Source organism: Ranitomeya variabilis, chromosome 2 (genome assembly GCF_051348905.1).
Source record: "Ranitomeya variabilis isolate aRanVar5 chromosome 2, aRanVar5.hap1, whole genome shotgun sequence".
Taxonomy (NCBI): Eukaryota; Metazoa; Chordata; class Amphibia; order Anura; family Dendrobatidae; genus Ranitomeya; species Ranitomeya variabilis.
The window spans coordinates 492766710-492778893 of record NC_135233.1 but is presented as its reverse complement, the minus strand read 5'-3'; positions in this window follow the sequence as shown (position 1 = coordinate 492778893).

The following is a 12184-nucleotide window of genomic DNA, read 5'->3' as shown; positions in this document are numbered from 1 at the left end:
AATAATCTCAGAAATCCTATAAGGACCAATAAACCGAGGCTTAAACTTAGGGGAAGAGACCTTCATAGGAACATGACGGGAAGACAACCAAACCAAATCCCCAACCCGAAGCCGGGAACCAACACACCGACGACAGTTAGCAAAACGTTGAGCCTCCTCCTGAGACAACACCAAATTGTCCACCACATGAGCCCAAATCTGCTGCAACCTGTCAACCACAGAAACCACACCAGGACAGTCAGAAGGCTCAACCTGCCCAGAAGAAAAACGAGGATGAAAACCAAAATTACAAAAAAAAGGCGAAACCAAAGTAGCCGAACTAGCCCGATTATTAAGGGCAAACTCGGCCAATGGCAAAAAGGCCACCCAATCATCCTGATCGGCAGACACAAAGCATCTCAAATAAGTCTCCAAAGTCTGATTAGTTTGCTCGGTCTGGCCATTTGTCTGAGGATGAAATGCAGAAGAAAAAGTCAAATCAATGCCCAGCCTAGCACAAAAGGCCCGCCAAAACCTAGAAACAAACTGGGAACCTCTGTCGGACACAATATTCTCCAGAATACCATGCAAACGAACCACATGCTGAAAAAACAACGGAACCAACTCTGAAGAGGAAGGCAATTTAGGCAAAGGCACCAAATGAACCATCTTAGAAAACCGGTCACAAACAATCCAGATAACCGACATCCTCTGGGAAACCGTAAGATCAGAAATAAAATCCATAGAAATATGCGTCCAGGGCCTCTCAGGGACCGGCAATGGCAAAAGTAAACCACTAGCACGGGAACAACAAGGCTTGGCCCGCACACAAGTCCCACAGGACTGCACAAAAGAACGCACATCCCGTGACAAAGAAGGCCACCAAAAGGACCTACCAACCAAATCTCCAAATCTCTGGTACCAAAAATACCAGGATGACCAGCCAACACAGAACAGTGAACCTCAGAAATCACTCTACTAGTCCATCTGTCAGGAACAAACAATTTCCCCACAGGACAGCGGTCAGGTCTATCAGCCTGAAATTCCTGAAGAACCCGCCGTAAATCAGGGGAAATGGCAGAAAGGACCACCTTTTCTTTCAGAATGCCGACCGGTTCAAGGACCTCAGGAGAATCAGGCAAAAAACTCCTAGAAAGGGCATCAGCCTTAATATTCTTAGAACCCGGAAGATACGAAACCACGAAATCAAAACGGGAAAAAAACAAGGACCATCGAGCCTGTCTAGGACTCAGCCGTTTGGCAGACTCGAGGTAAATCAAATTCTTATGATCGGTCAGGACCACAATATGGTGCTTAGCTCCCTCAAGCCAATGTCGCCACTCCTCAAACGCCCACTTCATAGCCAACAACTCCCGATTGCCGACATCATAATTGCGTTCAGCAGGCGAAAACTTGCGGGAGAAGAAGGCACATGGTTTCATCAAGAACCAACAGAATCCCTCTGAGACAAAACGGCCTCTGCCCCAATCTCAGAAGCACCAATCTCAACCTGAAACGGAAGAGAAACATCTGGTTGGCGCAACACCGGAGCAGAAGTAAATCGGCGTTTAAGCTCCTGAAAGGCAGAGACAGCCACAGAGGACCAATTCGCCACATCAGCGCCTTTTTTCGTCAAATCAGTCAAGGGTTTAACCACGCTGGAGAAGTTAGCAATGAACCGGCGATAAAAATTTGCAAAACCCAAAAATTTCTGAAGGCTCTTCACGGATGTGGGTTGAATCCAATCATGAATGGCCTGAACCTTAACCGGATCTGTAGTGCCCCCACTGCCGCAGGGCCGAGGGGTACCCGGTACCGGGCCTCTGAGTCTCTGTTCTGGGGTTGTCACGGTGGCTAGACCCGGCGTGTGACCCTGCTGAGGGGCGTACAATGAAGGTGGAGGGATGGTGATGATGTTATGGTGTGGTGCAGGTCGCAGTATATAATGAGGACACCAGGTTGCAGTCTCTACCTCTTTACTGAAGGCTTCAGGATCCTCAGTCCGGAATACGGTCAACCGGGCTGCGCAAGTCCGGCCGGTCCGATGGCACCTCCAGAATTCCCTTTGCAGGTGGAAATCTGTGCCTACCTTCTAGCGCTTGTGTGTTGTGGACCTCCCCTGCTGTGCTTACGGGATAGTCCCCACAACTGTTGTGTCTGTTTCTGAAGTTCCCTCACAACTCGATTTTGATGTTCTTCTTCGTACCCCCAGATGATATGGCTAGGACGCACCTATAACTGACTGTCCTGCCGTAGGTTTGAAGTAAGGCCTGGAGCTCAATACTTCCTCGGCGTTCCGGCCACCGGCTACGCGCCTCAGTAGGATGTTGCCTCGTCTTACAGCACGACTCCTACTGGTGTTTCTCCTTGTTGCGTTGATCTCGTTTCTCACTCAGCACAATAAACCTCGCTTCTTGTCCTTTCTTGGGATACCGCCGCAATGAAGTGCAGGCGCGGTCCCGTAATGTTCTTTCTGTTCGCTAGGCCTCTGTCAGGAACCCACCCCTGACAGGGACCCCCCTGAATCTTCCCCTGCAACACCCTCTGCCACAGGATGTTGCCTGGTTCCAACCCAGTCAGCTTCTCTCTAACTTCCTATCTAACCCCCAGTTTTACGAGATTGTGAGGAGTGGCCTAATACATAGTACCCTTAGCTCCCCCTGGAGGCCAGACTGTGAAGTGTATTGGTGTCTGTGATACCTGGTCAGGTGAACTCCTTCAGTGCCATCAGACGTACCATAGCCCCCCTTAGCGGCGGAGCATCAGTACTGCAACGACCAGGACTCTGGGGCGCTGCAGATTCATCTCCATAGATGAGGGAGAAAAAATAAAGCCCAAAAAAGAAACCTTCTGCACCCCAAAGAGACACTTAGACCCCTTCACAAACAAAGCATTGTCACGAAGGATCTGAAATACCATCCTGACCTGTTCCACATGAGACTTCCAATCATCGGAAAAAATCGAAATATCGTCCAAATATACAATCAAGTATTTATCAATATAAGTCCGGAAGATATCATGCATGAAGGATTGAAAAACAGATGGAGCGTTAGTGAGCCCGAATGGTATCACAAGGTATTCAAAATGGCCTTCGGGCGTATTAAACGCAGTTTTCCATTCATCACCCTGCTTAATACGAACAAGATTATATGCCCCCCGAAGGTCAATCTTCGTAAACCAACTAGCCCCCTTAATTCTAGCAAACAAATCGGAAAGCAAAGGTAAAGGGTATTGAAACTTGACCGTGATCTTATTCAAGAGGCGATAATCAATACAAGGTCTCAAGGAGCCATCCTTCTTAGCAACAAAAAAAACCTGCTCCCAACGGTGAAGAAGATGGCCGAATATGCCCTTTCTCCAAAGACTCCTTAACATAACTCCGCATGGCGGTATGTTCAGGCACAGACAGGTTGAAAAGTCGGCCCTTAGGAAAATTATTACCTGGAATCAAGTCAATCGCACAATCACAGTCCCTGTGCGGTGGAAGGGAACTGGACTTGGGCTCATCGAATACATCCTGAAAATCAGACAAAAACTCTGGAATTTCAGAAGAAGAAGAAGAGGAGATTGACATCAAAGGAACATCATTATGAACCCCCTGACAACCCCAACTAGTCACAGACATAGATTTACAATCCAACACAGGATTATGTACCTGCAACCACGGGAAACCCAGCACGATAACATCATGCAAATTATGCAACACCAGAAATCGACAATCTTCCTGATGGGCTGGCGCCATGTGCATGGTCACCTGTGTCCAAAACTGGGGCTTATTTTTAGCCAAAGGTGTAGCATCAATCCCCCTTAAAGGAATAGGGTTCTGCAAAGGTTGCAAGGGAAAACCACAATGCCTGGCAAACTCAAAATCCATTAAGTTCAAGGCGGCGCCTGAATCCACAAACGCCATGACAGAAAATGATGACAATGAGCAGATCAAGGACACCGATAACAGAAATTTAGGTTGTACAGTACTGATAGTAAATGAACTAGCGATCCTTTTTGTCCGCTTAGGGCAGACTGAAATGACATGAGAAGCGTCGCCACAATAATAACACAACCTATTCTGACATCTGAATCCTTGTCGTTCCGTTCTAGACAAAATCCTATCACACTGCATTGGCTCAGGACTTTGCTCTAAGGACGACGCCACAGCGCGCACAGTTTGACGCTCCCGCTAGCGCCGATCAATCTGAATGGCCAGAGACATAGAATCACTCAGACCGGAAGGCGTGGGAAACCCCACCATAACATCTTTAACGGATTCAGAAAGATCCTTTCTGAAAATTGCCGCCAAAGCATCATCATTCCATTTAGTCAACACAGACCATTTTCTAAATTTCTGACAATACAATTCTGCCGCCTCTTGACCCTGAGACTGGGCCAACAAGGTTTTCTCCGCTTGATCCACAGAATTCGGTTCATCATATAATAATCCTAAAGCCTGAAAAAAGGAATCTACATTAAGCAAGGCCGGATTCCCAGATTCCAGGGAAAATGCCCAATCCTGTGGATCGCAACGCAACAGGGAGATGACAATTTTAACCTGCTGAATGGAATCACCGGAGGATCGTGGTCTCAGAGCAAAAAACAGTTTACAATTGTTTTTAAAACCCAAAAATTTGGATCTATCACCAAAAAACAAATCAGGAGTAGGAATCTTCGGCTCTAAAGCAGGAGTCTGAACAATATAATAAGAAATACCCTGTACCCTAGCAGCAAGCTGGTCTACACGAGAAGCTAATTCCTGAACATCCATGCTGGCACAAGACTCCTCAGCCACCCATAAATAAAGAGGGAAGAAAAGACAAAACAGACTACAGAAAAAAAATGGCTCAACACCTTTCTTCCCTTCTTCTGAGATGCATTTAACTCATTATGGGCCAGTTGTACTGTTATGATCTGGTGACTTTGGAGCCGCATGAAAACTTTCTCTGGAGTCGGTGGAACCTGTACTGACCGCAAATCCTGAACTAACACCGCAACTAGAAGTAGCCGTGTGGTGTGCCTAACAAACCCTAGACACCTCGACACAGCCGGAGGACTAAATACCCCTATAGATGGAAATAAGAATGCTATCTTGCCTCAGAGCAGACCCCCAAAGGATAGGCAGCCCCCCACGAATAATGACTGTGAGTAGGAGAAGAATAGACACACGCAGGTAGAAAACAGGATTTAGCAAAACAGGCCACTCTAGCTAAATAGGAAAGGATAGGACAGATTACTAGGCGGTCAGTATTAAAACCCTTCCAAAAATATCCACAACAGATAATACAAAAAAGTTCCACAATCTAACTAAAGACATGGAATGTATATCTGCCACTCCAGAGAATCCAACAAGACTGAGAAAATACTGACACAATCTAAGCTGGACAAGAAAACACAAAGAATAGCACTGAATTGTGAAGCACACAGCATGTGTGCCACAGGAATAAAAAAACCAGACACTTATCTTTGCTGATTTGGCAGAAAGGCAGGAGGAACCGGGCAGAGGTCCAACACCTCCCAACAACAATTGACAACTGGCAAGGACTAATGAATCCTGCACACCTAAATACCCCAGTCAGAACTGCAATCAGCAGACACACCTGACCAGGACTGCAACCCAGGGACAACTGCATTACCACCTACTACCACCGGAGGGAACCCAAAAGCAGAATTCACAACTATTTAGGCTACTTTATTATTTGGGCCTACTAACTGTGTCTGACACTCCTTACAGTTGTCCTCCGCTGAACAAAGCAATGCCGCCTGTTTAGTCCTGTTACTAATTTTGAACTGCATTTAGCCCACTTTATTATTTGGGCCTACTAACTGTGTCTGCCACTCCTTACAGTTGTCCTCCGCTGAACAAAGCAATGCCGCCTGTTTAGTCCTGTTACCAATTTTGAACTGCATTTAGGCTACTTTATTATTTGGGCCTACTAACTGTGTCTGCCACTCCTTACAGTTGTCCTCCGCTGAACAAAGCAATGCCGCCTGTTTAGTCCTGTTACCAATTTTGAACTGCATTTAGCCCACTTTATTATTAGGGCCTACTAACTGTGTCTGCCACTCCTTACAGTTGTCCTCCGCTGAACAAAGCAATGCCGCCAGTTTAGTCTTGTTACCAATTTTGAACTGCATTTAGCCCACTTTATTATTTGGGCCTATATCTGTGTCATATGGGTTCATGTGTGTCACTATGCCCTGATACCCTGTGTCCCTGCTTATATCAATCCCACAGCGGGGTGATGCCTTGTCTGAAGGTCCCTTTCTCAAAGACAGAACCTTCACTACTCACAGCAGGGCGCTACCTTGTCCTAAGGTCCCCTTCTAGCTGGACAGTATGCTTCCTGGACTCCTAAGCCTCTCTCTTGCAGGGTTCCCCCCTTGTGTGTAGTGTCCTACTGCTTCTGCAACTAGATCCTTTTCCTCATGACACTTGTATTTCCACATTAGGAAAAACCTGTCTTGTTTTTCTCTTCCTATCTAGACTGGCTAAAATGGATCCCCTTTTCACAAAATCCACAAAAAACCCCGCTATGGGCTATACTTTAAGTTAACCCTCATGCTGTTTTTGTGCCTGCTCTGTGTGTTACTGGGCAAACTTCACCTTTTACCTACATTCTAGACAGTGACATCTTGTGACTGCAGCCCAAAGGAAAATTACAATTGTTATAACCAGGCTCGGACTGGCCCACCGGAGAACCGGAGGATCCTCCGGTGGGCCCAGGCACTGACACCTGCTGGCAGGGCCCCCACTGCTCCAGGGGCCCCCACTGCTCCGGGGGCCCCCCCAGCCGCCCCCCACCCACCCTCCTTGAAGACGATACTCACCCTGCTCCAGCGATGGTCTCGGCGTCTGCTCTGCACTGCATCTTCTTCCTGCTTGTGCGGTCACGTGGTACCGCTTCATTAAGGTCATGAATATGCGCATATTCATGACTTTAATCAGTATCACATGACCGCACAAGCTCAAGCAGGAAGAAGATGCAGTGCAGAGCAGACGCCGAGACCATCGCTGGAGCAGGCAGCAGGGTGAGTATCGTCTTCAAGGAGGGTGGGTGGCGGCCGGGGGGGGCCCCCGGAGCAGTGGGGGACACTGGGGGGCAGAATGCTGGACACACTGGGGCAGATTGCTGGAGACACGCTGGGGCAGATTGCTGGACACACACTGGGGCAGAATGCTGGACACACACTGGGGCAGAATGCTGGAGACACACTGGGGCAGATTGCTGGAGACACGCTGGGGCAGATTGCTGGAGACACACTGGGGCAGATTGCTGGAGACACACTGGGGCAGAATGCTGGAGACACACTGGGGCAGATTGCTGGAGACACACTGGGGCAGAATGCTGGAGACACACGGGCAGAATGCTGGAGACACTGGGGCAGAATGCTGGAGACACACTGGGGCAGAATGCTGGAGACACACTGGGGGCAGAACGCTGGACACACTGGGGGCAGAACGCTGGACACACTGGGGGCAGAACGCTGGACACACTGGGGGCAGAACGCTGGACACACTGGGGGCAGAACGCTGGACACACTGGGGGCAGAACGCTGGACACACTGGAGGCAGAACGCTGGACACACTAGGGGCAGTGCTGGACACACTAGGGGCAGAATGCTGGACACACTGGGGGCAGAATGCTGGACACACTGGGGGCAGAATGCTGGACACACTGGGGGCAGAATGCTGGACACACTGGGGGCAGAATGCTGGACACACTGGGGGCAGTGCTGGACATACTGGGGCAGATTGTTGGACACACTGGGGGTAATATGCTGGACACACTGGGGCAGATTGCTGGACACTGGGGCAATATGCTGGACATACTGGGGCAGGTTGCTGGACACACTGGGGGTAATATGCTGGACACACTGGGGTAGATTGCTGGACACACTGGGGGCAGGACTGGAGGCATGGGCAGAATGTAGATACAGGGCATGATTGGAGACACGGGGCAGAATGAAAGATATGGGGCAGGATTGGATCATGGGGCAGGATGGATACGATGGAGACAGATGGGGCAGGATGGGGAGATCATATGGGGTAGAATGGATACTTATGAGGGCAGGATGCGAGAACATATGGCTGGAGCCAGGAATGAGATAAACGGGGCCAGGATGGGGAATATTATTACCATAGGGGCTAATTAAGGGATATTATTACTGCAGTGATGTATTTATTTTATTTTTTGAGTATACTGTTTTAATTGGGGGGGCGGTCATATTACTGTGTAGAGTGACACTATGTCGCCTTTTTTTCTTCATGTGGTGTAATGTAGAAGTTGTGAAAAATTAAGTAATGTGTTCTGCAAGCGGAGCTCGAGATAACTGTGTTATTTCCTGCAGAAATGAGTCCTGGCTGGAAGAAATGATGGCGGTCTGTGCTGGATGAAAGATGAAGGACTTCACCTAGAGACGTCACTGGTGAGTCAGTGTTACCTATACACTGACACTATACACTGTATACTATATACAGAGGTCCTGTGTACAATGTCACCAGTGATCACTGTATTACCTATACATTATATACAGAGCTCCTGTGTATAATACCACCAGTGATCTCTGTATTACCTCTACACAGACACTGCATACTAAGTACAGATCTCCTGTGTATAATGTCACTTAGGCTGCCGTCACACATTCAGTATTTGGTCAGTATTTTACATCAGTATTTGTAAGCCAAAACCAGGAGTGGGTGATAAATGCAGAAGTGGTGCACATGTTTCTATTATACTTTTCCTCAAATTGTTCCACTCCTGGTTTTGGCTTACAAATACTGATGTAAAATACTGACCAAATACTGCTAGTGTGACAGCAGCCTTATGGTGATAGTATTGTGGTTTTTTTTGTTTTTTTAATTTCTGATCAGTATTGTAGTATTCAGTCACTATGTGGTGGTAATATGTGGTCTGGAAATGGTGTTGTGGTATTTGTCCCTTGTATGTGCTATTTGGTCACCAAGTGGTGGTAATATGTGGTCTTGACATGGTGCGGTGGTATTTGTCCCTTGTATGTAGTATTATTCGGTCACTATGTGGTCTGGTCATGGTGTGGTGGTATTTCTTCCTGTATGTGGTAATATTGGTCTTGGTGTAGTGGATTGTGTTGTGTATGGCGGTCATTTGTTCTCTCTGATATTAATTAGGAGAAGATTCTTTATTTCCATTAGAGTTTTAATGCTTTGTACACAGCGGCGGAGATGCACTTACAGGGGTTTCCTGTGGAAAAAAGTAATCACCTCTCCACAGGATAAGTGATAACATATTGATTGGTGGGGGTCTGATTGCTTTGACCCATTCAGCAAAATGTGGAACTTTTTATCCCCATGAGACTGGAGTGGCATGTCCGACTAGATCACTGATCCATTCATTCCCTCAGTGGCTGCTCTTGTTTTTTTCTGGAAGCCCCAAAGAGAATGAATGGAGCTGCGGTCAGAAATCCCACCTGCCGCTGCATTTTAAAATAGTGATAAAAGTGTCCTGTCAGGGTTAAAACTTCCCCAGTTTCTAATGGTCGGATCTAAGCGATCACCTATCCTGTGGAGCCCATGGATCAGTGATAACTTGTTTTACCAAGAACCACATTAATGTAAACTACCGTAATTATACATCCCAGTTATTGGGGCACACGGTAGATGTGCGGCAGCCGCCTGTGTTTTACAGCTGATGCTCCACTATAATGACAGATATTTGCATATAGCTGTAGGGTGGGCCCCTAGAGTCCATTCCTCTGGTGGGCCCCAGACACCCCAGTCCGACGCTGGTTATAACAAGGAAACATATCAGGAACAAAATGTTATTCAAATTCTACCCCACATTAGCATTGAAGTCCTCAGGGGAACATGGCAGCTAGTCCACCTCCACACACTCCCCCCTTCTTTAATGATGGTCATCCTAGACCATCCAGGAACCTATAAGACACCACTGCAACACCACACAAAAAAACATCAATTCTTTGCTTCTCCGAAAGGCAGATGTTTTCTTTCTTGTTTCTTCGGGTCAGCATGAACCCGATTGCACTGGGTTGGGACCCCGGAACCAAGTGTTCTTGTCCATATTTAACAGAGGCCTGTAGGCCAACACAGAAGCAGTCATTCATGTCCAATGGCACAGTCTCCATGGTTCTTGACCTGGCTGGAATATCAGGTTGTCAGTCTCCCCTCCCCCAAACATAGGTTCTTACAACCAGGACACAGTCCATGGAGGCTACAGTCCCTTGTTCCCCATTCTGTAGAGGTGTTATTCTATGCGGTGGCATCATACTTTGTGGGTAGGCACTGTGCTGCTGCTGGGGCATTATACTGTGTGAGGGGTGGGAATTCTTTGGGGCATCATACGATATGGGGCAATGTACTGTTTCTATTTGTGGGACATCATACTGTGTTGGGGAACATGAAGGTGTCATACTGCATGGTAGCCATGAAAGGGGCATTATAGTGGGTTGGAATGCTAAGGGGTTTTACTGGGGGCATTATTCCTGTGTGGGCACACAAAAACGACTGTGTAAGGTGAGAGGCACTGTAGTATGTATATCTTTTTCTTGTCTTTCAAAATTGTCAGTTATGTGATTAGGACCTAGCCTAATGACTGCCCAGACCCTACATATTAGGTTTACTTTTCCTATAATGGTGCTAGACCTTCTCTTTATATGGGCTCTCATCTGCCCCCTCCTGGCAGCATGGTGGCAAAGATTACACAGGTCAACAAAAAAAAATTTTTTTTCTGGTGTCCAAAATATTTTAATTAATTTGGGGTATTTTTGGGGTGCTGATTCTGAATATGCTATCATTTTTGCCAGATTGGCTCAAGTTTTTGAGATTTTTGGTATCTTATTTATAGCACTTGTTGGTAAATGCGACGCATCATCTCATTAATTTCTTTGGATTAGTACTTGAACTGAGCAGTTCTCAATATAGTTTTGTATTAATTAGTGTTCTAAAAGTTTGTTCATAGCTTGATTTTTGCACTAACTTTATGTTGTTGTCTGTTTTCCAGTGAAAAGCATGAACTCATAAAGAAGAAGTTGTCTTAACGATCCAGACTCATTCTGTTACATTTGTGGTGAATACACACTGCCAAAACATAGAAGAAACATAACAGACTTCGTAAAAAAAAGTGTATTTTGCCTATTTTGGGGTTATGCTTGGGGACCAAGACAAGTTTTGGGCACCACACATAGTGTGCAAAGCATGTATCGAATTATTACGAAAATGGAGCAAAGGACAAAGAAAAAGCTTCAAATTTGGTGTTCCAATGGTGTGGAGAGAGCCAAAAAATCATCATGATGACTGTTATTTCTGTGCAGTGCAAGTGCAAGGATTCAATAAGCATAAGAAACGAAAATGGGAGTAACATGGAATCTGCAAGAAGGCCTGTCCCTCATTGTGAAGATGTGCCTGTACCTGTGTTTACCATAAATAACAGTCATCATGATGATTTTTTGGCTCTCTCCACACCATTGGAACACCAAATTTGAAGCTTTTTCTTTGTCCTTTGCTCCATTTTCGTATTAATTCGATACATGCTTTGCACACTATGTGTGGTGCCCAAAACTTGTCTTGGTCCCCAAGCATAACCCCAAAATAGGCAAAATACACTTTTTTACGAAGTCTGTTATGTTTCTTCTATGTTTTGGCAGTGTGTATTCACCACAAATGTAACAGAATGAGTCTGGATCGTTAAGACAACTTCTTCTTTATGAGTTCATGCTTTTCACTGGAAAACAGACAACAACATAAAGTTAGTGCAAAAATCAAGCTATGAACAAACTTTTAGAACACTAATTAACACAAAACTATATTGAGAACTGCTCAGTTCAAGTACTAATCCAAAGAAATTAATGAGATGATGCGTTGCATTTACCAACAAGTGCTATAAATAAGATACCAAAAATCTCAAAAACTTGAGCCAATCTGGCAAAACTGATGACATATTCAGAATCAGCACCCCAAAAATACCCTAAATTCGATGAAATATCTTTGGCACCAAAAATGCTGTTGACCAGTGTTATCAATGTCGCCACACTCCGTTTCTATCCTGCAGCGGGCTGTTCCTGGGACTAGCTAGTCTTTTTTACTGTACCCAAAAAACTGTCATTAAGAAGGCTCATTGCTTTGACCAGTCACAGTATCACACATGCAGTGGCACCCCTGGGCACCATGATCCATTCTCCAGCAGACCAGCAAAATTAAACAATGTGTACAGTGCAGCAC